The sequence below is a fragment of the Brachyistius frenatus genome, unplaced genomic scaffold (genome assembly GCF_029030835.1).
Source record: "Brachyistius frenatus isolate BFR_SWC_R1_liver_20210118 unplaced genomic scaffold, ASM2903083v1 Contig_1, whole genome shotgun sequence".
Taxonomy (NCBI): domain Eukaryota; kingdom Metazoa; phylum Chordata; class Actinopteri; family Embiotocidae; genus Brachyistius; species Brachyistius frenatus.
In genome coordinates, this window is record NW_027210600.1 from 10,289,788 (window position 1) to 10,316,146 (window position 26,359).

Here is a 26,359-nt window from a genome sequence, read left to right on the forward strand (position 1 = left end):
CATTAGTGGCTGGCTCCAATAGACTTCCATTCAAAAAGTGTTAACTTCTCTCACTAAATACAAAGTCAATACATTGTTTCCACTGGCTATTGTGATGTCATTCCATAAATGCATTTATTCAGGTGCGTATTGTTGTGGTCCATCTGAAAATAATTACATGATTAATTCGATATTTGGCTTTCAAAAAATATATGTTTGGGGGTGTGCCCGGTTTAGTTGCCATGCCTACATTGCTGTCAGCTTTCCTTCTTTCCCCCCAACCCATCCAAATATGATCACATCCGGCTCCAAAATGCCAGACTCAAGTCTTTAAAACAGCATTTCACAAATCCCTGGGTGAGGTCATAGTGGGTTTCCACTTGGGTGATCTTCTGACTTTTCTTCTGGGGCCATTATAGGGTCTAAAATTTAATTTTCCCAGTACTTTGGTTTATGACTAAGTACATTCAAATCGAATGATATTCCCATCAACCCCAGCTGTACAGCTGTTAAGTGCTATTAAGGAAATATTGGCACAGTAAAACATTAAGATCGAGAGAACTGTAAACATTGTATCTGCTTTCTGCTTGTCAGTGTTGCTGTTGTGTATATATTAACATACTGATAATGTCATTCAGCTGAAAGCACCATTGTGCCAAATTATAGCCTCATAGAGTAGCTTGCATGGCTGTAGACTGTAGTTATTTATCATTATTTATCTAACTGAAAGACTCTTCAGAGGGATATTTAAGGATAGACTGCACACTGTGACGCCTCCAAGTACATGGTCTACAGGAAAAGACAAATATCCCATTAGACAGTATTAAGTACAAATGTAATATACAGTGAGCAGAATAAAGAGCCCATATCAAAGAGTTTAGTCATTAATGCTGCTGTGATCACACAGTCACAGGTATTTGTCTGGTATCATATCAAAGAGAGCTTCTGCCCCGAACTTGAAAGGGATTGTCTTTCTCCTCATATCTGACAGACACTTAAGACACTCCGGTAGACAAGGAGACAGACACTCTCACACAGCTCTGGACAAGTGAAAAACATTACACCGCTGCACACATTGACATGCCAGTCACCGGCTATAATTGATTTTCTTTTAAGGTGTAAAAAAGGTTTCAAACCCCAGTATTGATGTAACCTCTATCCAACAAGAAGAGCAAGTGTGTGGATGTGCATGTGTTCAAGAAACAAATAGAGAGAATGACAGACTTAGAAACTGGGTAAAAACAAGCGTTTGAGAATGGAAGAGACTGACAAATATATATCGTAGACAAGTGGGCAGTTGAGGCTTTTCCAGTAGGATAATGGGAGTTGATGAGGATCAATTGGAAAATGACATGCTGCACTGATTGCACATCTATAAAGTGGTTGCTTTCACACAGCTTAAAAGAAGAGGGCCACCCCATCTCTATCTGTGTCAGCAAGAGATCTGACATAGACCACACACACACACACACACACACGGAGACTTGTGTATGTGAGGCTAGAAGAACAATTATTTACAGCAGCTTGCATTCATGTGCACCAAAACAAAGGGCATTGACAAATTAGCCTCTGCGTATTGCAGTCAGCAACACAATTTTTTTTGAAGACAAGCAAAATAAAATATCTGAATTGAAAATAGGTTTTCTACATTTTCTTTGTTACTCATCAACACACTCATTTAGTCTGGATGTGATTTAATTTATAGAAGGCTTCCTGAGGCACAGCTCATCCATTTCTGGGTTTATTAAAATATATATTTTTTTTTTTGTACTTCTCCTAATTTAGTTCATCTTAAGATGGCAACTAATGTGTGACGCAAGAGGAGACTAAATGGAAAGAAGGTTTTTTTTTTCTAAACCACTCCACGCTTGACAAGAGCAGGTGAATCTTTCTCTGCAAAGTCACCAAGGTATGTTTCTGCAGATAAAAAATATACACAATCTGATGAAACCTATGAGCTATGTGTCTTGAAAGGGTATTTGCATACACAGTTTTTTGTAGAGATGATAAACAGGGAAAAAAAGTACTCCCTTTATACATTTTTGGATGAGTAACAAAAGAATACATCATGAGAGAGGGGAAGAAAGGGAGTATATATCAGTGGTGCCGCCAAACATAGTGCATACATTTTTTTTTCTAGGGTAGAATATATTTCTGGCGGTTTATTGACAACTGCCCCTGTCTGTACTAAATAGGATCCTGCCAGCACCACTGGTATTAATTGCGGCATCTTCTATCGATTGTTGATAACTTTCAGAGCAAGGACAACACCCAAGGGCTAATCAGTAGCTGAAGTTGGCAGCTGAAACGTTTGATCAACAAAAATACATCACATTTGTAAAATAATAACTTTGGACTTTTCTATAGCTGACCATATGTATTTACACTTTAGAAGGTTAACATTTAATTGTATTTTGAAAGTGAAAAGATAAACATAAGTAATTCGCTAAGCATGGAAGATTATTGCTCCTTTCATAAATGATGGGGAATTAAACAAAGCATTATTTTACAAGCCTGGACTCCAGGTCAATAATTAATCACTATCAACAACTGTCAACATAATACATGGGTGTTTTTCTATTGAATTATATATTCAGTGATAACATTATAAGGATTAAAAGTTTATTTGTTCTTTGCCAGCAGCTACAGCTGTAGACACGTCCACCATTGATTTTTGTTTTGTGTCTGTGCACAAAAACACTCACATACTGTACCGTTGGCACCTCACTGACAGTGAACAGAACATCACTTTATCCGTCTAAGGCTATTAAATAAACATCACGATAAACCGCTTCCCTTCCCTCAACCACACATCAGATCATCCTCTGTCTCACCTGAAGCAAAGCTTTAGAGAAACAAAAACAAATGGAGAAGAGAAAAGGTGCAGAGGGAGGTGCAAAGTTATATTTCAGATGATTGTACGGGCATCGCAAGTGAACCATGAGGAAAATTCAAGTGAGTGATGTAAAAAATAAGATGGGGCCCATGATAATTTTGTCTTAAACACTTAATATCCACGATCCCAAATCTCTGTAATATAAATTAAGTGTTTATTATGCAGTCTAGGCATAATGACGCACTCTGGGGAATGAGAAACCACAGTACAATTACAGAGATTAGCATAGAGAACAGTCTGTAAAATCATTTCTTCAATCACAATGAAATTCTGGGTCCCAAGATTTCAAGTTTACAGATGCTGACAATTAATTCAACTTCTGATATTTTTTTTTATCCTTATACATGTATGTATTATGCTAGCACCCTTTGCAGCACACATATTAAACAAATACAATTAAACTGTGAAGAAAAAAATGCCCCGGGAAGTCCTGATTTAAGGGCCAGATGGCAAATCCAAAATTGATTTTCCGTCCTTAATAAAAATAAACAATCACAGTTAACGGAGAAAAAAGCAACAAAAAAAACTCTGACATTAAAGTTCAACTGAGGAACCACTGTCTATAACACAATCCATTATGTATCCCAAGCTGAATTAAAATGTTAAAAGGACATACAGTGAGGGAAAAGGGATTTTGATGTGTATTGATGCTTCATTTAAATGTAGACCCAAGTTACCCAATTTCATTGTGTTTAAAAAAAAAATAAAAAAAAAAACAGTTAAAGAGAAAAGGAATTATAGATAATATCTCTGGATCAAAGTGACAATAAGTTCCTGTGATAATTTAAAACCCTGGGGACCGCCATCAGAGAGAAGCCACAATAAAGGAGATTTCATACAGTTTCTGTAATCTTGAGCACTGCATTTTATGTGCATGAACATTGTTCCTCAAAGCTCCTATACGTGTAAATCCTCAATTAAAACATGACAGCATTTGGAAACAAATCACTGCAATCCTGAAGTCACATTTTCTGCTCTAACCATTTGACAAAACTGCATAACGATCATTCATCCCCTCACTACACTTCAGAGCGCTTATTTAATTATTAATTGTTCACTATGGACAATTCAAAGTTAAGCCAGTTTCTTATAATCCTTAAGATTTTCTTTATAACAAATGCAATTTTTGATACTATTGGCTGACATTTTGTCAGCAGTGGCATTCACTGGATTTGCATTCCAATTACCTCGCTAAGCTGTGGTTTTAATTCAAACGACATACTCAAAGGGGACACAAATATACATACTGGACATGATGTGGAAGACAAATGCCAGTGCATCTGTCCATTTCCTGTAAAACGGAAGATAACGTTCGCTTATGACTTTTATTACCACATCTTACAAAAGTCTTGGTTGTCTTCTTTTTACAAGAAATGCAACACTATTCCTCCGCTCATGCCACACTTCGTTTGGCTGCCCTGTAGAACCACCATAGATATGCTGTATTTGACATGCACCTCCTTAAAGCTCCCATTTTGTATACATTCAGATTTCCTAATCTTTTTTTTTTTTTAACCAAGTCCACAAGATACATACACACTGCTAAGTGTAAAATCGCTCAGTCCACAGAAAAATGCACACAAACTGAATTCAGCAACTGTGCTTTTTGGATGAACAGTTCAGGCTTCTGTAAGTTTGTGATGTCACAAACTCCTGGTCATGTCATATGTCTGCCCTTAGCACAAGCCACTGTCCAACCAAATGAATGAAAACATAGAGCGGCCATTCAATTGCGGTGCTAATAAGCTACAAGACCCCAAAAAACTGTGGTTGGCTTGGGCATGGCCACTCAGACCAGAATCACCCAGACAGAAGAGAGGATCATTGATATCATTGCGCCTTAAAGACACGGACACAAAACAACCTGTTCTTGGTGGAACTCCAGAGAAAAACTTAGGCGAGGAGATGTAAAACTATATTGAGTTAGTAAAACCACAAAAATATATTCTCATGGATATATGTAAAAGACCTGACCTTTATAAACAGGATGTCTGAGCCTCTTTTGTCAAGCATAAATGCAGTTGAAATACGTACACAAATTGATTTTGTTCTACAACGTTGTAGTTCATTTACACAAACTTACACTGACATAATAGCCACTCAATACAGCCTAGAATTAATCTTCCAAAATCAACCAGGAATAAAATCTGAGGAAGTACAGCTGGAAAGCCAAACGGAGGGTGTATTTACACAACAAAAGCCTTTTTGTCACACATGTAGAGAATCTTATTTGATTTTTATTTCTAGGAGAAGTCCCAATCCAATGTCAATCTGATATATTGTTGTGTGAAACAAAATCAAAAAAGTAGAACCTCAGAAACTAATCACCACATTTTAGCAAACACAGAGGAAAGTTGAACATACTGTATGTATGCTACTGTATCGTTAAATGTTGTTCTTATCTGGTACAATGACAGAAGATGTGATTAAAAATGAAAGGTTTCTAGCACAGGAACAAAACATGTTTTCAGATGTATAAAAATTGTTTATCAATAGGTCAGTGCAGTTTCATTACCTCATCAAGCCTTTGAAGTCTTCATGAGGCCAGAGCCACAAAAGCAAACATTTGATCACAGTCCAAAACCTGAGGACTGTATATGACTGGCTTCATGAATTCATTATTAATTAACAATTAATACTGCTCAACTCTAGAAAACAAGCTTGAATCATGCCCACACATGCTAAAATATCTACCTGGATTTCTCTGAGTTGTCACCCCAAAAGGATAGCAGCAGTTAACAATTTGTTTGACAGCTTGTTTTTGCCTGAATTTAAGTTCAGACACTGAGGCTGAATGTGCCTCAGTGAGTTGATGTGATTATTATCATGTGAGTTGAGTTGTGTTGTCCACTGCTTACATAGTACACTTTCTGCAAATGCACAATATACTGTACGTTATAGATAAGTAATGCAGGATTTTGGGGAGTTTGACACAACTATTGCTATTGCGATGCAAATATTTTTAAAATAACTATAGGATAACAGTACTTTAAAATACATGCAAATATGACTGTTGATGATTGATTAGAGTTTGAATCATCTTGCAGACTAGGGAATTACTTATTGATTTACAATGGTGTGCAAGGGATGTAAAAAAAAGTTCCGATAAAAAGAACTAGTTATATTACTGAGCTGATAAGTTCTTAGTGTAATATGTGCAGTAAGCATTGTTCGTGAACAGATCTATTCAACATATATGCCAGAAATGTAGATATTAACAGTAACTGGTCAAAAAGGGGACATGAGGGACAGCTATTAGCTGACCACAGGCATAATAAATATCCTTTTAATGTGATGTCAACATGCTTTATGTCAAAATGTAATTTGCTGCACCTTATCAAAAGGTCCTAATATTACTGTGTGCTTTATTCTCATCTTTGTCGATTGAAGTTTCTTAGTTAGATAGATAGATAAGACTTCATGAATCCCACAGTGGGGACATTTAGTCGTCACAGCAGCATAGAAACACAGGTAGGAAAAAAGGTGCACACAATAAGAAAAAATTACAAATACGTATACAATAAAAATAAGATAGATAAAACTATATTTTTTTTTTGGGGGGGGGAGTGAGACCAATGAATAAATACACACACACAAACTATATACACAAAAATAAATAAATACAACTTGGGATGAAAAAAAGTGTCAGGTGCTATAACATGCAGTGCTACATTATTTTAGGCTGGTGTTCAACAGTCTGAGAGCCGTCGGGACAAACGGCCAGCGGTAGCGCTCTGAGGGTGCAGCAGTCTGCCACTGAAAGAACTGCTTAAAGCTCCTACAGTCTCATGGAGGGGGCGAGAGGTGTTGTCCATGATCGATGTCAGCTTGGCTAACATCCTCCTTTTAAACCACCTCCTCTATGGAGTTCAGAGGACTGTCAGTTAGTTGAATGAGCCTGCAAGTTTGTGTACCTGAAAAAATGTAACTGGAGGAAGACAGCTGTCAAAATTGTAAAAGGAAAATGGGACATTATTGTGCAGATACAAGCTCATCTTTTGTTGTATTTATTTTTCACACTTAAGGTGTTGTGTCTGCTTCTTGGTGCCTTGCAATGCTTTTTTTTTTTCTGTTGCTCCCAGGTTAACCTGATAGGACTTCTTCAAACAGCACTTTGTTTTCTCACATTGTGACCTATTTATTTGTTACATAATGCAATTGTGAGTTTATTACTCATTCTCCGTAGAGGGGGCAGTTAAATCATTATTTGTGAGACAACAATTACCAATAAAAGTCTCATCATTACCTCAGTCCTTATGACAACCACTAAAGGGAAACTGGCAAGGTGTACACCCAACAGCAATAATAAATATGCCTGATGAATTTGGAGTACCTCTGATCCAAACGGCTCCAAATTTTCACAGGGTTGTTATTGAATGGAATGGAGACTGCACACTACAACTTTATTGTAACAGCTGCCAGCTCAGTGAGTTGGCTGCAATGTAAAACAGCTGGGACAAGGTCTTCTACAGCTGTCACCCACTCATACGGATTCAGTCAGAGTGTAAAACCTACAAATGCCGGGCACTATTAAAATGAGGCTATAAATGTCCTGTGAGCACCGATAATACTGAGAATACTCGAATTAACATGCCGAAATCCACATAAATCAGACCAATCTGGATTTGTTTAGAAAATGAAGTTCTTAATGACCACTATCTAGCCTCCACAACCCTTCCCTATGGCTGTTGCTGAGTAACTTGTGTTTCATTACAACCTGATTAATGGAGTGCTTGGCACATCAGCCGCAAAAAAAGCTCCTATTTCAAGAGAGGGGCATCTTCATTGCTTCGTCTGAAACAGGGCAGGCTGAGTGGGAGGCCTCAGACAGATGTCTGACCTCATGCAGCTTCGACTGGCCACTGAGCCAGTAGACGATCCAGGGCATTATTTATCAGAGCCAGTGTCTATTTCAAAGACACTTTGAGCAACTCTGTAATGGCCTGTTAGGGCTAAAACCAGGAAGATTAGAACATAGTTTGTAATAATAAATATTTAGTTTGACTGTTCACACATATTAAGGAGTGCATCAAGTTAGACACGACGATAAAATGTACTTTTATACTGCCTGGGTTTTTTGCATGTTCTGAGACTAAACAAAATGTTTCCATGCATTGTTATTTGGGCTCTGGTTAGGAACATTTGGCAGTGAGGGTTGTATTTTTACAAATGTATTACACAATTTATGATTATTTTTTTTTGGAGTCATATTTAAAGCCACGTGGTGAATATAAGTCCTGTATTTCCTCTTTTTAGCTTTGTTGGTTTCTTTCTACCAACCCGAGAAGGCAATATCAGTCTTAAATGGCTAAAAGCTCCATTATGTTCAGCAGCTAGTTGCAAACTGTGTCTATTTGCTGTTTGGTGCAAAGCAGGTAGTTGTTTTTAATAGTGTTTTTTAAATAAAGAAAACTGCCTACTGCAGCAAATGTTAACACCTCGAGGACCCCATAAAGCAGATAAAATGTGAATTAAGGTGATAATTATCTTCATCCTGATGAGGACCCGTTTGCCACGTAGTTTTCACATTGCCATTTGACTATTTGTATTTGTATATTTATAAATTTAGGAATATATGCCATTGAATATGTTTTAGCAATTCAAAAAACAAACAATAGAAGAAGCTACCTGGGAACCCCAAAACTTAACATATCTAGTAGAGCAGTGAATAGCTATTGCAGCCCAGCAGTGAGTAAGTTGCACCAGGAAACACTGTATTTTTCAAAATCTTATTTTTGGTACAATAACATTCACTGATTTGAAAATATGATATTGTTTCTGGAATCCGAAAAATAAATTCCCTTTTTTTTTTTTGGTGTGGGGTGAGGTGCATGTCTGTGTTAAAAAGATCTTGCAGATTTGAGTATCAGTGGAAAATTGCATGTGTGCTTGAACTGTTTGTGAGAATATCACAGAATATATACCTTTATGTGATACATACTGTACCTTCATGTACAGGTTCTATGACCTCTGTGCTCAACAGCGTTTCCAGACTGTGTCCCTGCCAACCTCAGACATAGTCACAAGAAATCTAACCCACATTCTACTTTTGTAAAAGCTCCAATTGCTGTGCCTCAGTGTTTTTGTTAATTAAAGTTAAATTAGAAAAAGTTGCTTCAGAAAGAAAAGAAATGCAATAGAAGAGAAAACGATGTCCGCATATATTTTGAACACAACTGTGGGATGCCTACGTTTGGAAGTAAATATGGTCCAAATATTGATTTTAAACAGTAAATGGTGCTAATAAAGCTTTTATATGCACACTCAAATTTCTTGAGACAATTAATTAATCCTTAATTGGTCAGAAGAATTGTTGCTGTTATAAATTCTCTGAGCACTTAAAAAGTGCCCTGCCTTTAAGAGAGCGCTAGAAATACAATTTCTGATTACCACTGCTAAGCTTTCCAGAAAGCAACAGAGATAATGTCTCTTGAGGGAATTGCAACGAGCTTCGCAAACGATACAATGACTGCACAGTCAATACCACAATGTCGAACTTCAGTGTTGCACAGACCATTTCAAATACAAGGCAAAGCCATTGTGATCAATAGATAAATAGATTAAAGCCATGTGATATGGTGGTCCAAATTATAATTAAATTTAAACTAGACACTAATAAACAAGGATTTTTTTTTTTCTTTGTTCACCACTGGCCTCGGCACAAGCTACTATTGCTAAGCTTTGTAAACTACCTGCTAGATCCTTAAGACTGACATTATCTACAGTAGATTGCCCTCTCAAGTCTAATTATTTTTCCAACTATCTTGCAGACTACCAGGCTCATGGTGTGTCAAGTAGAGACCATTTCAAGCCAGTGGGGTCTGTCCTTTTAACCTGTGTTAATAAACACTCATCAACACACATTTTGTAAACTGCTAAGAGGGCTGAATCAAAGCTGAGAGGTCTACTTTCTAATAGCTGCCGTTTTCAAAATGACAAGGTAAGGATTTATTTCCTGTAATTCTCTGAAAATTGAGTTCACAATAACACACTCTTACCTATTGCCTTCAGTGTAGAATGTTGTTCTAAAAAACACCCATCACATCCTCATGATGTTACACAGGCATTTGAAGGTTTTTAAGTGCTCTGGAAGTGTTTACTAAGAGTTGGGCTGTGTTTGTTGATTCATTTTGATTTCACTTGTAACCCTACTTGCATACTTGCAGTATGCTCTGGTGAGCCATATATATCAAAGCCATATATATCATAATGATAGGAGTCAGACAAGCACCAGTCAACCTGTACATTCACATTAGGCCATTGTGTGGTAACTATGCCACAGTAGATTATCATTAAATTTACTTCTCATTGGTTGTCTGATCTATAATGTAATGCAAGGAATCTGTCTGAATGTGCATACTGTATGTACGAATGTTTGTCCCTCACATATCTCGACAACTGTTTGTTCCATCTGGTTTAAACGTGTTGAGTGTATTGCTGGGGCCCCGAGGATGTGCATTTTCAAATTCAGTGCAATTTGGACATGCGGTACGTTTTTTAGTTTAATAGACAGTCAACCAGCGTTTTGTGTAGCAGCGGAGGTAGGGTTGTGCCACGCAGTAGTGCTTCCAGAAAGCCTCGCAGTGGACATAATCCCCATCTCCACTGACAGTACTGGTTCAGCTGGGCTCAACTTGCTTTTTATTGGTTTTCCATTGTCGTGGATGGTATCTGGTACCTGCTACCTGCCAGTATTTTAGAAATGACTCCCGTCGGGGTTCCAAGTAAACAGTGATTTGTTTTTAGGTGATTTTTACAGTGACGCCACAATGGTTTCATGCCATGACATTATTTTGTGTTTGTCCACACCGGCAGCACGTCCCCAGCAGCGCTGCTGCAGGTTGTCCTATCATTGAATCGTTGAGTTTCCCTTTGATAATGGCCATCAATATTTAAATATTTGAGGTCTGACAAGTCAAGAGTTGTAACCAAAAAGCAGGAACATAATTTCTGTTTACCCCTGCAGAGCGAGAGACACAGACACACACACACACCCAGAGAAGAGATAAATTGAAGGAGAACGCGCTGGAAAAATGCTATCCTTCACCTGTTAAATTATTGCCATGCCTATGCTGGGTTTCTGCTATGGTTTTATAGTGCACATGTGATCACAGATAGTAAACTATTATCGAGTAGAGTTCAGCCGGTATCCTCAATAAAGATGCAGCTGTAGTCAAGTGTGTCTTCACGTACATCCGGAATTAAGAACTTGAAATAAACAAACAAAGAACAAAGAGACAAAGAAGCTCATCAGAAAACATCAGCAAACCACACAAATTTGAATAATTAAGTTTTGACCAAGGGCAACTTCCCCTTGTCTGTCTTTTTTGCAGAATTTGTTCCACCTACCACATTAATATCAGTGTTTCTGTTGGCCTCATCTAGGTCTATGCATTGTGATTGCAAGTGTTCATGTTCAAATGTGTGCAACAACATGGGAAGTCCTGAGCCAGTTTGCAGAATTGGTACTGATTAAGGAATTTCTTGATGGATCAGTATGAACCAGTTTTACAACCTGATTCATTTCTAAGTCATTTTCGTTCTGTTACCGATTGCATTGTAGGGTCGCGATGCAAAGTGTTAATAATGATGCAAAGTGTCCCTTGTCCAGTGCTGAATTGTTCCTCATACAATTTCACCAAAAACAATCTGAACTATCCCTTTAATGTCGCAAATGTGTAAATCACAGAATGTGATCAACAAATAAATAGCTGACAGAAGTTTTAATGAAAAGCATCCACACTGGCAGCATTGGTGATTGAAGTGACTACGGTCCGACTGGGTTAAGGATATTTAATTTCTAACATATTTTGCTGGTATAAACTGTTGCTATTTTGTAGAAACAGCATATGAACTTTAGTATTGGGGAAATTGAGAGAGGTTACTCATCATCCCATCCAAGTCCTATCGGCTCCTGCCATATCAAATACAGATGCATATTCTGCGGTCATTGGCTATTATACATATTAACTTCTGGCCAGGGACACCATATGAAAATGATCCCTGTGGTTAACTTTGGCTTATTTTGTTTCTGTTGTTAATTGAAAAGTCGAGCAACTATGACTGCAGCATGAAGAGTACAGAACTGACTTTAAGCACAGATAGCAGACGTTCATAGCTGTAAGGCACAGCAGAAAGATACATGGTAACAAACACGGTGATATATCACTTTGTCCTGGTCCTTTGAAACTCTAGATTTGAGAAGATCTCTACTCCATCATTTAAACACTTGCATATACGCACACACAAACTACCATTCACATGCTGTCAACAAAAGTAGAAAGAGTAGATCACAGAGGAAGAAAAACAGAAAAAGATTGTCACAGAGAGAGACAAATTACAAACAAATGGAGGAAGCATGTGACGGGACGATGAAGAGAGAGCAAGTGGTGACAAATGAGTGAGTCAGATGGGAACGGAGTGAACGAAGTGAGGAGTGGATAGAGTTGGAGTGGGGCATCCATCCATCATGCAATGCTGCTTCTGTCAGGCACGAGTAATAGATGTGACGAGATAGAGGAGAGAGCTGACACTGCCTCAATCTATCTCCACTCACTATCTGGGTTAGCTTGTCAGGTCTCCTCTGTCACCCCGGACCAAGACAATTACGGGCGAGAGGGGCGAGAGTGGCACAGTTACATACGAACACATGGACCCAGGCAGAGAGACTGGCATGCACTTCAACACAGTACAGCAGTTTCAGAGAGGAAAACAGTGAGACAGAGAAAGCACTGTTGTGACCTCAAATGCTGTCACATTGATGACAGGAGATCATAAACTTAAACTACTACATAATGCAGTAAGCAACATGATACGGACTCAAATTATAAATACATATATTGAAAGGAATTTCAACAAAAGGTCATTTTTTTTCAAATAAATTGTTAATAAGTTAACATTGTAAAAACTTTTTGTGTCCAAGCTGCACTCACTGTAAAAGCCTTCAGTAAAAATAATTGATTGATTAAGGTTTGTATTATAAAGCAGCAGCAGTCTTCAGTGAATGGTATTTGTGTTTAACTGGTGTTAACCACAATTTTTTACATTTCGGCTTTTTCTGTTTTTCAGTAGATTAATTCTAACCTCCCAATTAGAAGAGTTTGGTGCTTAATTCAATGCAGTGCAACCATAAATATCCACCATAAAGTAACCGTAACCATGCGTTGTCCAATGACATTTCTGCACACACCCTGAAACACGCACATAATTAATGGTATCTACCAGTGGCCCACTCTAAGATATGGTAATGTAATACTTTAATCATGATTATAATGCATTGCTTTATTCATGTGTCTAAATATGACCAGACATGTTGCTGTGGCTTCAGCAGAGTTGTAAATGGGGGCCGGTTTCGGGCTAATGTTTCCACCAGTTGTGGCCAATCAACTCTTACCGTCCCACTTTTGAACCAGTTTTCATTTGTAGCTGTCCATGAGTGAGAAACCCTGAATGGATGAGGCATCTGCAGCTGCACATGTATCTGTCCCACGTCCCTGATTGGAAACGCAAAACACCAGAAATCCCTTGTGTAATCTAGTTGTCAGGTGAAAAGAAAATTAAACTCATCCAAATAAAACATAGTTTAGCTTGACACGCACGACTGAACCTCATTTAAAAAGAAAAAGAAAAAAAGGAGATATCACATTTGATGTGTATTAATAAAGATGAAATAAAATATAATTTAAGGTGAAAGGTGTAAATGTGTTTGAGGCTGTGACAAATTATTTATTTGATCTACTTTGGCTGGGATTGTGCTTCTTTTGTATGTCACTTTAGCTTCTGAAAGGAAAAATAGGCAGAAATACACATGATAGGTCTTGTGTAACTTTGCAGAGGTCAATGTGCCCCCGATTCTAATCATACCCTGAGATATGCTGCCGCCAACTGTATATTGCAGAGACAAAGTCAGATCCCAAAGGTGGGTCAAAGGATGTTAAAAATAGATCCCCATATTACTCTTGACAAAATTGAGGTATCCATCGCTACTGCTACAACCTATTTAAGCCCCTGTACCATATAGTAAACCGCGTTGAAGATCCTACTGAGGGTTAACATTTTATAGTCTGCAGCATTTTAATTGAACTTCATAGTCACAACAAATTTGCAAAATAGGTTTTCGGTTGTGATAAAAACAAAAAAAAATAATGTATTAAAAAAAAAATCATTCCAAGATCAACATAATTAGTTGAAAAAAAAAAAAAATCAGATAAAGTTTGGGATGCTGTGGTTTAGTTGAGCAATGTTGTATCCCTCTGCCTGCCTGCCTGCTCAACGCAGCACCGCTCTAACACCACGCTGCTTGGCATTCAGCACACTGCTCCCTCCTGCTCTCTCTTGTTCCTCCTCCTTCCCTTCACCTCTCTCTCTCTTTTTCAGCAGAGCCTCTCAGCCGTTCTACCCCGGTGAGGTGGGATTGCGCCACTGAACCAGCATCTGTTGCCATGCACATGCACACGTACACAAACTGTAGACATTTAAACCCCTACCGTAGTGGACAGCAGGTCTCTGTGTTCAAAGCCTCCCAAAGACAAATTTTGGACATTAAAACTATAAAACAGCGTGTTGCCATATCACAGCCTTAACACCTCCGGCTTCATTACAAAATATTCTCACCTTATGCTCGTCTTGTTTCTCTCATTTGTCATTTCCTCTAGCTCTTTTTCTCTTCAGTTTCCCTTTTTTTTTTTTTTTCTGCTTCTTCTCTTCCCAGCCATCTTCTCTCAACCAACACCTTCAACCTCCACACTTTGTCATCTTCACCCTCGTCTTGCTTAGCCATTTCAATGACCACTGCACTGCGCCAGTGCTGGTGAATGGTCTGACTGCACCCATAAATCATTCCGGTGTAGGCGGGGAAAAGACGCTGTGGCTTGTTTGTATTTCTTTAAACCAGTGATAATTGTCTTGGGCGGCAATGACCTCAAGATGCAGCGATGGTGCCTTTGCAAATGCAAAAGCGTGTAATGTACCCGTCAGTCCACTGCAGGACACCGTGTCAGTGTCACATTTTGTCCAAGCGTCAAAAGTATGGTGCCGAAGGTTTAGCCAGCAAGAACCAGGTTTAGGAAACAAATAAATACTTGGTTAGGGTGAAGAAAAGGTCATGGTTTAGGTCAAAGTAAATATATTTTATGTAAGTAACATTATGTATATCACATGATTTACTTTTGCTTTGTAGATTAAACATGCATGTATTTGTGAGGCCAAACGGGACACTGACACAGTATTCTCTGCTGGACTGATGAGTGTATTACGTGTGATACCAAGCTGAATGGCTAAATTCCCCCCAGAAAAGAGAAGCAAACAGACCGGCCTGATTCAGATCTTTGTCAGAATTTGCTGTTGTCAACATGTAGCTAGCTTAGAGGTTGTTTGTTGTTTACTGTTGCAAAGGATTTTAAAAACTGTAACACACAGATAGCAGAAGAGGAAGAAAATGTCGCCTGAAATAGTCGGCCGATGGCAGGGTTATATCAGCATTTTACATTTAGTGAGTCAGACTAACTTCACCCAAAACACAGTATTCGCTCTTAATTAACATGCCTTGTTGAATAGAGGTCACTTCCCCCCCAACAGCCACCCATGTTCCTGTTTGGATTTCTTCTTACTATCTCCACACTTTCAGCCGTATATCTTCCCTTCCATTTATTTGTCTTTTCTTTAGCCTGTCTTTCTTTGCATCTCTTTCTTGGCTTTTACTTTTGCCATGTAGACCCTTCCTGCAGCCACATCATCCTATCGCTGTGCATCCTTCCTTTTTGGAGATAAAGTAAATACTGCCATTCACCAATGTAAACATACATTCAGTCTATACAGTGTCACAAACACTGCATGAGCCTCACTTGTACTTACAGATGTATACATTACTCCCCCACAGTGATGAAACTATTTTCCTTCTCTCTCTAAAACTCATTAAGTGTCTCTTTGTGTGTTCCATTTTTTTTGTTGTCTGCTGCCTTTCTCAGACAGACACATCAATCATTTAGACTTATACTCCTTCAGAATCTACACTTCTCTTCAGCTTCATTATTCACTCTGACATTGACAGAATGAGAGGTATTTTAATATGATGCCAATAGTAGATGGATTCATAGTTCAAAGTTAGTTCAAAAAGGGTTTGGATTGCTACCTTGCGTATTGCATTGGCTAATAGCATGGACCCAGGCCTGTCAGCATTTATTATAGTTGTAATGCATTATATGACTATATTAATAAGGTTGGTCCCTGATTGTGCCATCTCGTATTAATCTCCCACCATTGACTGTCTCAGTTTGGAAGGAGAAAAGAAGCCCACCCTGAGCACCCACTGAATCATAGCTACCTGAACTACAGAACAGCAGTACACATATGACTGCTGTGTTCAAAACAAGGCTTGACAGCAGTTTTTCTCACACTTACTCCTCTGGTGTTGTTGTTTTTTTTCTGAAACCTTATGTATAAAGCTCATTAAGCCAAGAGGGATCACGAAGCGCCATTTTCATGGCCTATTTTCATATTGGGAAAACAGGGTCAAAAGAGTCTCTGCCCTTCCTCTCTGCAGGAACTTTCTGCCTTTCCATGCCTGTCTATCCTAACTTAATCCATTCTGAAGTTTACTGTTTAAAGACACACTTGCACAGTTTAAGCAAAATGCTTATTGGTTTTCTTGCAGAGGTACAGATGAGATGACATACATACATATGGAGCTACAGCAAGTGCTGGTGTTCTTAGCTTAGCTCATTGATTTCAAACATAGCCAAACAGTCTGCTGTATCAAAATACAACAAAAGTCCACCTGCAAGCACCTCTAAAATGAGCACATTATATCTGGTTTGTTGGTTTTGTTTAGTTACCATACAAAAACAGGGAAATGTGTTTTTTCAGGTGTTTATGATCCATGCTATTCTAACTCTGATTAACTTCCAGGCAGCAGCAGCAGCAGAAAATTGCAACACTGGGAGCGGAGTTGGAGCTTAATTAGCGAAGCATACTGTCCGGAAAAAAACAATAACTAAATATAATAGCATTAAACAGGAGTGTGTGTTTTATTTTAATTCCAATTAGTCTGTTCAATGATATATGCATGCACATGCTTCAGTAAGCTCAATGCTATTTAAGCCTCAGTGTTAGACTGCACAGACAACCATACAACACTGAGTACAGACAGAAAACATTTGCAAATGCATTACAGAACATGATAGGTTAGGCTGACAACATAATATATAACATAATAGCATCATTGATTCTGTGAGCTATTAAGACATCGTAACACATAACCACTTTCACCAAACAACCAATAGTGTACTCTGAAAGGAACCGTTCCATTGTAATATCTTATCATTTCTGTTGGAAGATCAAATTTGAAATATGATATTTATTGCAGCCAGTTTATCTGCAGCTAAAGTTAGCTTTAAAATATAATTTGGCAGCACAACAATGCCTCTGTGGCCTTTGGGTGACTTATGTGGAACCACTTTCCAATGAATATCATTAAGTATACTATATATATATATATATAAACACAAATAAAGAGAGGTAGTGAGGCCTATCCGTAATTTTGTCCTTGTTTTTATTCAAATATATTACAAAAACTGGCTAGCGGGTTTACCTTTCAACTGAAAGTTTTATTTTAGTTTTTTTTTTTTTTTTTTTTTTTTTTTCCGACAGTCTAGACTTGAGAGTTCACTCGCCGAGTTCGGGCCCGTAAAGGATGCACATCAGCGTCCTAATCAGTCAAGACTTTAGACAGCATGTGAGGCCAAGACTTCTTGAAGGTTCTCTGCACACCGTAATGAGATAAAATCAAAGGTATATGTGCTTCTTCCAGACTTTCAAAAAAAAAAAAAAATGGGTCACATTACCTGATACTGAAAAGAGTTATTTTAAGAGTTATTTTCCAGCCGCTTCTTCTCCAATGACTGCCAGTGTGACTGTTGATAAAGGCGGAAGATGCAGTACCACAGTTTGGCCTCTAGGCCAAAATCGCTCGATCAGAGCAAGACACACAGAGATGAGACCGAGAGAGAGAGATAGAAAGACGGACAGAGCACTGGAAAAGAATTGCCCTTCACACAAATTACTGACATAACATAATTAGAGCCTACACCGGGTTTCTGCTGTGAATATATATTGCACATGGCAGATGACATCACAGATTTCACACATCTGTCTAGTTTTGGAGCCGCTTGCATGACACATGAAAAACAGGTGTTTCATCTATTCTCTGGATCAGACACCGCAGACATGAGGCTGGATGGCTGCCCTGAGTTATTAAATTGGTGCTGAAATTGAAATCAAGATGTTCCGCGAGTGCTGCACCACATGGGTGTGTCTCAAGCTTTAGTCCTGACTTCGGATACGCTGTATTGAGGTGTCCTGCTGTCACCATAAGGGTGCCGGACAACCAGCCGAGATATCTGGAGTTAAAATACCTAGTTGAGAAATTGTCCTGCAGAAAGCCTACAGCGCAACACTGAATTTATATATATATATATATTTGCAGGTGCTAGAAGGGAGGTTTTGTTACCCTTTGCTTAAGAGCCATGCTCGCTGATTTTCCCTGATTCCAATCTTTAAGTTCAGCTATCCCCCTGCTGTGTAGATTTATATTAAAAAAAAAAACATGAGAATAGTTTTGATCACGTGAGCGAGTAAGCATTTTTTCCCAGAATGTTGGAATTGTTTCTTTAAGATTTGTACGATGTGAAGTCAGAGTGAGGGAGACGGAAGAAGCAGCTGAACAGGATAATCTCTAGATTTGGCAGAAAAGAAATGGTGTTGGTGGTCATGTGCAGCAGGTATGAACTTGCGGCTTTGAGCAAAGATAATGTTGCCAAAGTGCGGAGGCAGAAGTCATTCTAGTTTGGATGTAAAACAGGTTAAGGCAGGGTCGGTGGGTGTGAGGACTGACGAGAGTACTTCTGGGACGCCAGGACTGCCGTTGAGCCGTTCCGAGGACTCGCGCGCCGAACTCGGCGAAACACCGGTGAAGGGTGGTGCCCACTTGATAACCCCAGTGAGATGTAATGCACGCTCTCACCTTGGTGCTGAGGCTTTTGTAGTGTCTCGGGTGTGTGAGCACAGCACGGATAGTGTTAGCATAGCATCCCTGAATCAGTGAGACGTTGGGTCGGGAAAGACGGACGGTAATACTGAGTCAGCTGACCTTTGCGGTGTTATTGCACTTTGCGTGTCTTTTTAAACTGTGGCCGCTCTTGACTCGTGCACGATTTTATGCTTGCTCATGCTGAGGGTTGTCAGGTTTTAGCACAGCTCCAATGCTGTGCAATAATGGCAAACAAACATTATTACATTAACTTTACCAAAATGAAATCCAATTCACCTTTGTATTGCTGTATTGTTTGTGCCTTAAGTGAAGTACACTCTGGAAGAACAAGGGTTTTTAACTGCATTAAAAATGTTTGACAATCACTCTCAGACATGCGAGAAGATTGATTTTTTTTTTTTTTTGATTTTTAAAAACATTCCATGTGATTTTATTTTTTTTACTCAGGAACACAAACAGCTTTTCTCACATGAATAGCATTAATATTCTGAGTCATTGGTTCTCACTCAGCAGTGCAAATTGGTCTGTTTATGATCATTAAACAGTCTAATTTATTTGTCTCACCACAGCAACATCCCCAAAATGCTCAAAGCCATTGCTTTTAAAAATATTGAATTAGTGTATTTGCAAGCGCAGTTATACCCAGTTATTTATTTAGGATACTCAAGTATAATCAAATACAAAAGCTGGAAATAACTTCCTATATCTGATTCTTATGTTTTAACTGCCTGCGTGAACTCCACTGTTTCCATGGCATTGTGAGAGTATTTTGCTTATTCATGTGGGGGATATGGAGATGCATTATGACACTGCATCTCAAATAAGAGCTTTACCAAAATATGAGCTATAACCCCTCCCGTGTTGTGCTCACTGTGACAGAGGTCACAGTTACCAAGAATCTAGAGAATCAAGGCAGAGATAATTACAGCACACTTTGGGCTACATCTACTGGCCTCTTAATTATACAAAAGCATTACTGAAATGTATTTCTGCGTTGGTTTGGAGACCAAATCAGCCTGCAATCTTCTTTCGGAATACTTTCGGCTTTAAGCAGTATACTCATGGTCACGATCAATAAGTGCTCGTCATAATTTTATTGACTTCCAACGTTTCCCCCTTCATTCCAGCCTTAATACAGTGATTGCATGCATTTGGATTGCAGTTTTAAATGCATGAAAAGCTCACAGACGCTTTTAAACTTCAGCCTGGACACCGTTTGAAGCCACATTCAAACATGATATGTTAACACAAGCAAGAAAAAGAGTGACACAACACAGGCAATAGCGATTGAAATATTGAAACCAGGCTTGAGCTAAGCCACAGATATACACATTTGGAGATAGAAACAGGAAAACCAGTGGACAACTTCCTCCAAAGCTCATGTAATCCTGCATGTGTGTTTACATGTGTTTTAAGGGGGCTTAGAGCCATCACAAAACCCAATCAAAATGCAAATGAGACCGTTAAAGGGCCGAGAAATTTTACCATGCAGGTAAAGAGGAGCTGATGAGCTGACACAGCAAACGAAATCGCTGGCAGTGTGCAGCTCTCGCTTGAGCTTTATGTGATTTCCCCTCATCTCCCGGTCTCTCTTTCCGTCTCTATGGTGCAGCAGCAACCATTACACAGCAGTCCATCGGATACTATAGCATCGACAGATTGACAGCGTATTCTCCACTTGGCCTCCAGCATCATGGGCTTTTTTTTTAAGGGAATCATTTCAATGCAAGCTTCAACATGTGCTCTCTCTATCTTTTCTCATTCCTGTGCTATCTTCTTGCCCCCCCCCCCATTCACTTCACACCTGCACTACCATGCCCTCCTAATCTATTTTATTCCATTACATCCTCATACATTTTCTCCACACCTTTCCAGCCAGACGCCCTCTGTCCTGCCGTTATGCCCTCCCGTCTCCCCTTCCCCTTTCATCCAGCCCCTCTCCATTCCCTTGCTGCTTCTCTGTATTCCATCTCAGCACCATTCCCTCTGCCGTCTTCCCCTGACAACTCCTTTTAAGCCCCTCCTGTCTCACTTCTGCGCCCCCCCCCCCCCTCACATCCCTAAACTCTCAGACTCCTTCTCCTGCCATGCTGTTTCATTAAGCTGCCTCCTGTTTCATCCCGTCTCTGTCCATCTCTTACCCAATCTCATCTCCTCATCTGTTTTAGACCTTCGTCTTCACACGTCCCATGCTTTACACCCACTCTCAGCAGCATCACCCCCCCCCCTCCTCTCCTTTCCTCCTGTCTTTAATCTAGAGAGGATATCACCATCTCTAAATCGTACGGGAGAGAAAACACCAGCGCCATTATCTCCCCATCTGCCATCTCTTCTGCCTCCCTGTCCGTGTACTCAACCCGGCTCTTCTAAAATTACAAACCTCTAGAAAAACAAACAAACCGATGCGGCACGAAAAAGCGAGAACATACAAAGAGCAGGAGGTGACGGGGGGGGGGGGGGGGGGTGAAGGGGGGGGGGGGATTTGGGGATAATCGGATAGAGGAGAAAAGTAGATAAAGACACTGTCATACCTGCGCGTTCTCCTCTCCTGTTAGGTAGAGGCTGTTTCTCCCCCGGTTATCTCCTCCCTTGTCAAGCCAGGTGAATAACTCCGCTCAGCAAAGAAATGTTTAAAATCCCCTTCCTGGTCAGACAAATTTTCATACCAAATACGAGATCATATCCACTTTTTTTTTTTTTTTTCTGTTTTCCACCGAGCAAGGCTGGTCGCGCCGCGGGGCTCCTGGAGGAGGCAGTGGGGCAAGCCGGGCGTTTCGATTTAGTTCCCGTTGAGTTTGCACCAAAAAGCCGCGGTGCGGGTAGACGACTGGTGGAAACCTAAAACCTACAGCAACCCGCTGCCCGCAGGTAGTCCGCTGGGACAGGACCGGGAGAGTGGAAAAGACGCCGTCAAAACCGGCGCACGGCCGCGTTGCGCGCTCATTTGGTCTGAGCTGACATCGTTTCTGTTAAGACTCCGTTCATCGGTCGGTTGAAGGAAAATACACACGTGCCGAGGTTTTTTTTTTACACTGCCGGGATCCAGAGTCTAAAGACCAGAGGGAAGGCGGCTGTAACGGGAGAGTGAGGAAACAACTCCGGACTCCGGTCGTGTTGGTTTGAGACTAGTACTGAGCCGGTCTCCACGGAAGCTCCCCTATAGATGCTCTTTGCCTCCCCATTCAGCAGCTGTCACTGCTGCCCCAAAACACCACGTTTCTCTCGTTCACGGCTCTTCGCATTTCATTTGCACTTGGTTGTAGAATAAAAAAAAATAATAATAATAATAATTTAAAAAAAAAAAGAAAATCCTCGCTGACTGATGGTCGGTAGGTGTTTATCCGTCCCGAGGTCTTCCACAGGTAAGAAATCGAACAATAAGCTTGCAATTTTAAAGAAAGTGTACAATCACAGGAGCTTGGTAAACAGCCGTCCCACCCCCCACCCCCACCCCACCCCACCCCTGTTTCAGCTTCAGTAGTGACTTTGTCTTGACCTCTCCCTTCTCTCCGAGGAAAGACGCCGGGCAACGTTGAAGGACGGCACCCAACAAGATAGAGGCGTTATAGCTCAGAGGGGGATGCCCAGCTTCAGACAGAAAAGAGAAGGATGGATCTCACCGGGGAAACATTGGTGTCCTCATCCTGTCGTTACACGCGCTCTGTTCCGCCACGGTGAGCGTCTCCCTCCTGCAGTTACTTTCTCTCTCTGTGCGCGGCGGTTTGTCCCGGGAGGCGATACGCCCACCAGCTCCTACCCTGTCTGTCTCCGTCCCTCCGTACCGGTGTCCTGCTCTGTCTGTTGAAAAGTCACTGCTCTGGGATTACAAGCTGCTAATAGCAGATGGATGCGTTATGACGACGGCGGGTGATGCCATCTCCGGGGCGGTTGCCTGGGAGAAGTAGCCGATATAGTTTAAGGGTCTGTAAAGAAACACAATAGACACTGACACGATCAGAGGTTTTCAAAGTGCGGGGCGGGGACCTCAAGACGGCCGTGGGAATGCAGTTACGTACTAAATTCGTAAAAATACTCGCATTCACTGTTATGATTTAGAAAGTATTTACCTTTTTTTTTTTTTTTTTTTTTTAGTTTTGATGATAATGATACGCACAAAGGTGATCAACTGATATTCAAATAGTTATTGTCAGGGCTGAAATGCAATGTATGACTACTTAGTCTGAGGAGGGGTTGTTGTTATTGAAGTTAATCAGAGATTCTAGTTATTTCAAAACATAACCATTTTGATTAAAACAAAAAAAATACCACTTTAGTCCTGTGTAAATATGCTCATAAATTGTATTGAACTGTGTCATTTTTTTTTTCTAAATCTTGAAAATAGTCAAGCTTTCCTCAGATGGACTTTTGGTTGCCAGTGGAGGCGAAATTGGCAGCTCGTTCCCATCTTACTTTTAAAAGCAATAGTTTAGAGTTACCGGAGAAGATGCCTCTCTCCTGTGTTGTACAAGCCACTGCTAGCAGCTGGCAACCTCACTGGGACCGACCCCAGCTGTCCAAGAGAGACAGCACGTAACCCCTCTGAAAAGCACCATGTTTTTCCTACACTCCGTTCGCTGAGATTAAGCTAAGATTAGCTAAATTCATTTGATAGATTTGTGGAGGTGTTGGTGGATTCTGTTACCTTTGGAAGGAGCAGAACTTTGTCCCACACTTCCAGTCTTAAATGACCAGCTGTACTAAAGGTACTGCAACCTTTAGTCATAGGCACAGATGACAGTGGCATGAAGAAAGCAAATAATCATATTTCCCAAAATATCTTGAAAGGCAGTGTTGTTGGCTCGAGTGAGTTTTATCTAGCTAGCTATTTTCATTTTAGTATTGTGGCCTGGCAGCATGTCACCAAATTAAAAGCATATGCCCTCATTTGAGTCACTCTAATAATGTGTAATCCTATAAGATTCATCCCTGAAAAACAGTTAATATAATACTTGTAATTAACACTCAGGGGTGAAGAGGAGCAGAAAGTGATTTGCACAGTATTGCGTAATAAGATGAAATCACATTTAACATGAGCTATTCTGTTCCGGAGTCATTGACACTGCAGATGCGGAGGTACATCTGCGAACTTCTTCTTTGACACTGATAAGCACAGAATCTGAAGAGTGTAGCTGCTGTGATGAATTCTACCATTAGAAACGGGTAAAATAGCCAACACAGGCGTCAGATTAGTGTGCTCACTTTATACCTTCTGCAGGATTTCATGGATTATAAAGTGTGAATGTTGTACAATTATCTGATTAGCAAGGATTCAGATAAATGATATGGTGCACTGCTGGCGGAAGACCAAATAGTTAAAGGTTGAGGTTGGTAGTCGTCGGTAGGGTAGGGAATAATGAAGAGATATGGAGAATAACAGAGGAAGGCAAGCTAACAGACAAACAGATTCAGAGAATGGGCAGAGATCAGACAGGAAAATGAAAACTGACGGTTTGCTGCATCTTCTGTAACCTCAGTTGAAATAGAAACAGCTCTGGGCTATATAGGCTAAAGGTCAGTCTAATGAAAAAATAAATATGTGTAACAGAATTGGATGGGGAGGGAGTGAGAGATAAATGGGATGTTGGCTGGTTTTGGAGGCCCTTTTTAAGTAACAATAAGTATAGAAGTAACTCCGGGTGGCATTTGGAGGCGTAATGCGATGAGAATTTAATAGGCCTGCAGCAGCATTTCTTTAACTAATGGAGTCATGTTTCTGATGGTTTCTAACCACAGTGGTAATATTTTATTAAGGCTGCATGTCCACGGGCCTAAATAACCTTAGCTCATTTTGGGATAGTCAAATTAAAAATTCTCACTGACCTAAAGGTTCCCTTTAAGTTGTATGATTGAGCTTTTTGAATATTAGCATAAACTCTAATTAACCAAACAACTTTTTCAATTACAAATTAAGTCATGACACTGAGTAAGAGAGACGACAAAACAGAGTGTAGTAAGAGATAAGCATGTGAATCTTTACAGCCCTCAGGACTATGTGTGCTGGGCATAAATTGGTCAGAGTCCTTTAATAAAAATGATTCATCTAATTTTGGAAAAATACAGGAAGCACACCTTTTAGTGGACACCGTGCTCTGAGATGCCAAAGCAGAGTCTTTATCAGCCAGCTGGTCCTATATAGCTTCATTTTTTCAAGGCAAACTTTTCAATAGCATCTGTTAAAACAAAGTCAGACAATCCTGATGCAAAGTGGAAATATGTTCCTCCTTAAATAGAGACTTAGCCTACTTGACGCCAGACTACCAGTGTGACTAATAAACCCAGAGGAAGGAAAATGTTGGAAAAGTACAGACTCAATGATCCACAAGAGGAGGACAGGCTAAGATTAGACTGTTCCCAAGGGAAGGTAAAGATGAACTTTCTCTGCGAGGCATTTAGTGTACAGAAGCTACAGACTACGTTCTCTATTTTAATTGATTATGCACTTAAATGACTCAAAAGACTCCCATGCCACTAGTTGAGTACACCATTTTGATAATTGGTGAATCTAAGACATCATGATCATGCAAAAATGTATTATTTTCAATTGCCTGTTTTTGGTTATTAAAATGATTGTATGAAACCTATAATTTAAACATGTCACCAAGGTTTTTGTTTAGGAAATGGTAGGGGGCATGCTTTATGATTATCTGATATTTTATAGACTAAATGACAAAATTATTATATTATCTGAAACAGATTCATGACAGTGATGAAATAAAGTTTATTATCTATTTTGCTCAAAATAATGTACTCACCATTAATTTGTTAAATGCATTGAGCCCATGGCTATTTCTGAAATAGCATACCCAAATTTATCTGCGATACAGTAAGGCCTAAATGAAAAATTTTAATTTAGGAGAATTTTAACAAATCATCTCCTTATCCTTTTCACCAGGCCAGAATGAGGTTTAAAAAACACCAGCAAACGTCACTTTTTTTTTTTTTTTTTTTTTTTTTTTTTTTACCTCAGCCTCGTGAAATCTTGTAATAAGTTAAAGTAAAAAACAGCATTATTGCCAGTAAAAACTGATCATATTTAACCCGTTCTGAAAATGTTCAAACGCAGCTCTACCAAATAGTAATAGAACAGAAATAAAGCAAGACAAATGCTGCATTCATTTTAGTCACCGTAGTACTAGGCAGCCTCTTCCGTGAATGTGCCATGCTTGGCAACCTTTGATAGATGGTGCCGGTTATGTTTTTGTGACATGATACGGTCTGGTTGAGCTACTGGGACCACTGAGGTGGAAGAGCTTGAGGTACAAAAACTACTTCACTTGTGTTTGAAAAAACAGATTTTGGTTTAGTTATCAAAAATCTCTGTCAAATGGGATGCTTTTTGCTGAGGTCAGTCTAACTTTGAATCCATGTCAATGTGTTGCTGCCTCGTGGTGAAGTTTACTGTGTTAACATCGCTGTGGCAACATGCTGTGTTTCATAAC

The 26,359-nt window shown here is 39.7% G+C and overlaps 1 protein-coding gene across 6 annotated transcripts in view; it reads right to left on the minus strand.

Annotated features, from left to right (window-relative positions):
* Positions 1-22,188, minus strand: part of LOC138615581 (leucine-rich repeat and fibronectin type III domain-containing protein 1-like protein) — a 178,130-nt gene extending 155,942 nt beyond the window's left edge. For all 6 annotated transcript variants that reach the window (XM_069689323.1, XM_069689342.1, XM_069689333.1 and 3 more), the window contains exon 1: positions 21,452-22,188. The gene's annotated coding sequence lies outside the window, so the exon portion shown is untranslated. The remainder of the gene's footprint in view (positions 1-21,451) is intronic.
* Between the last annotated feature and the right edge of the window lie 4,171 nt (positions 22,189-26,359).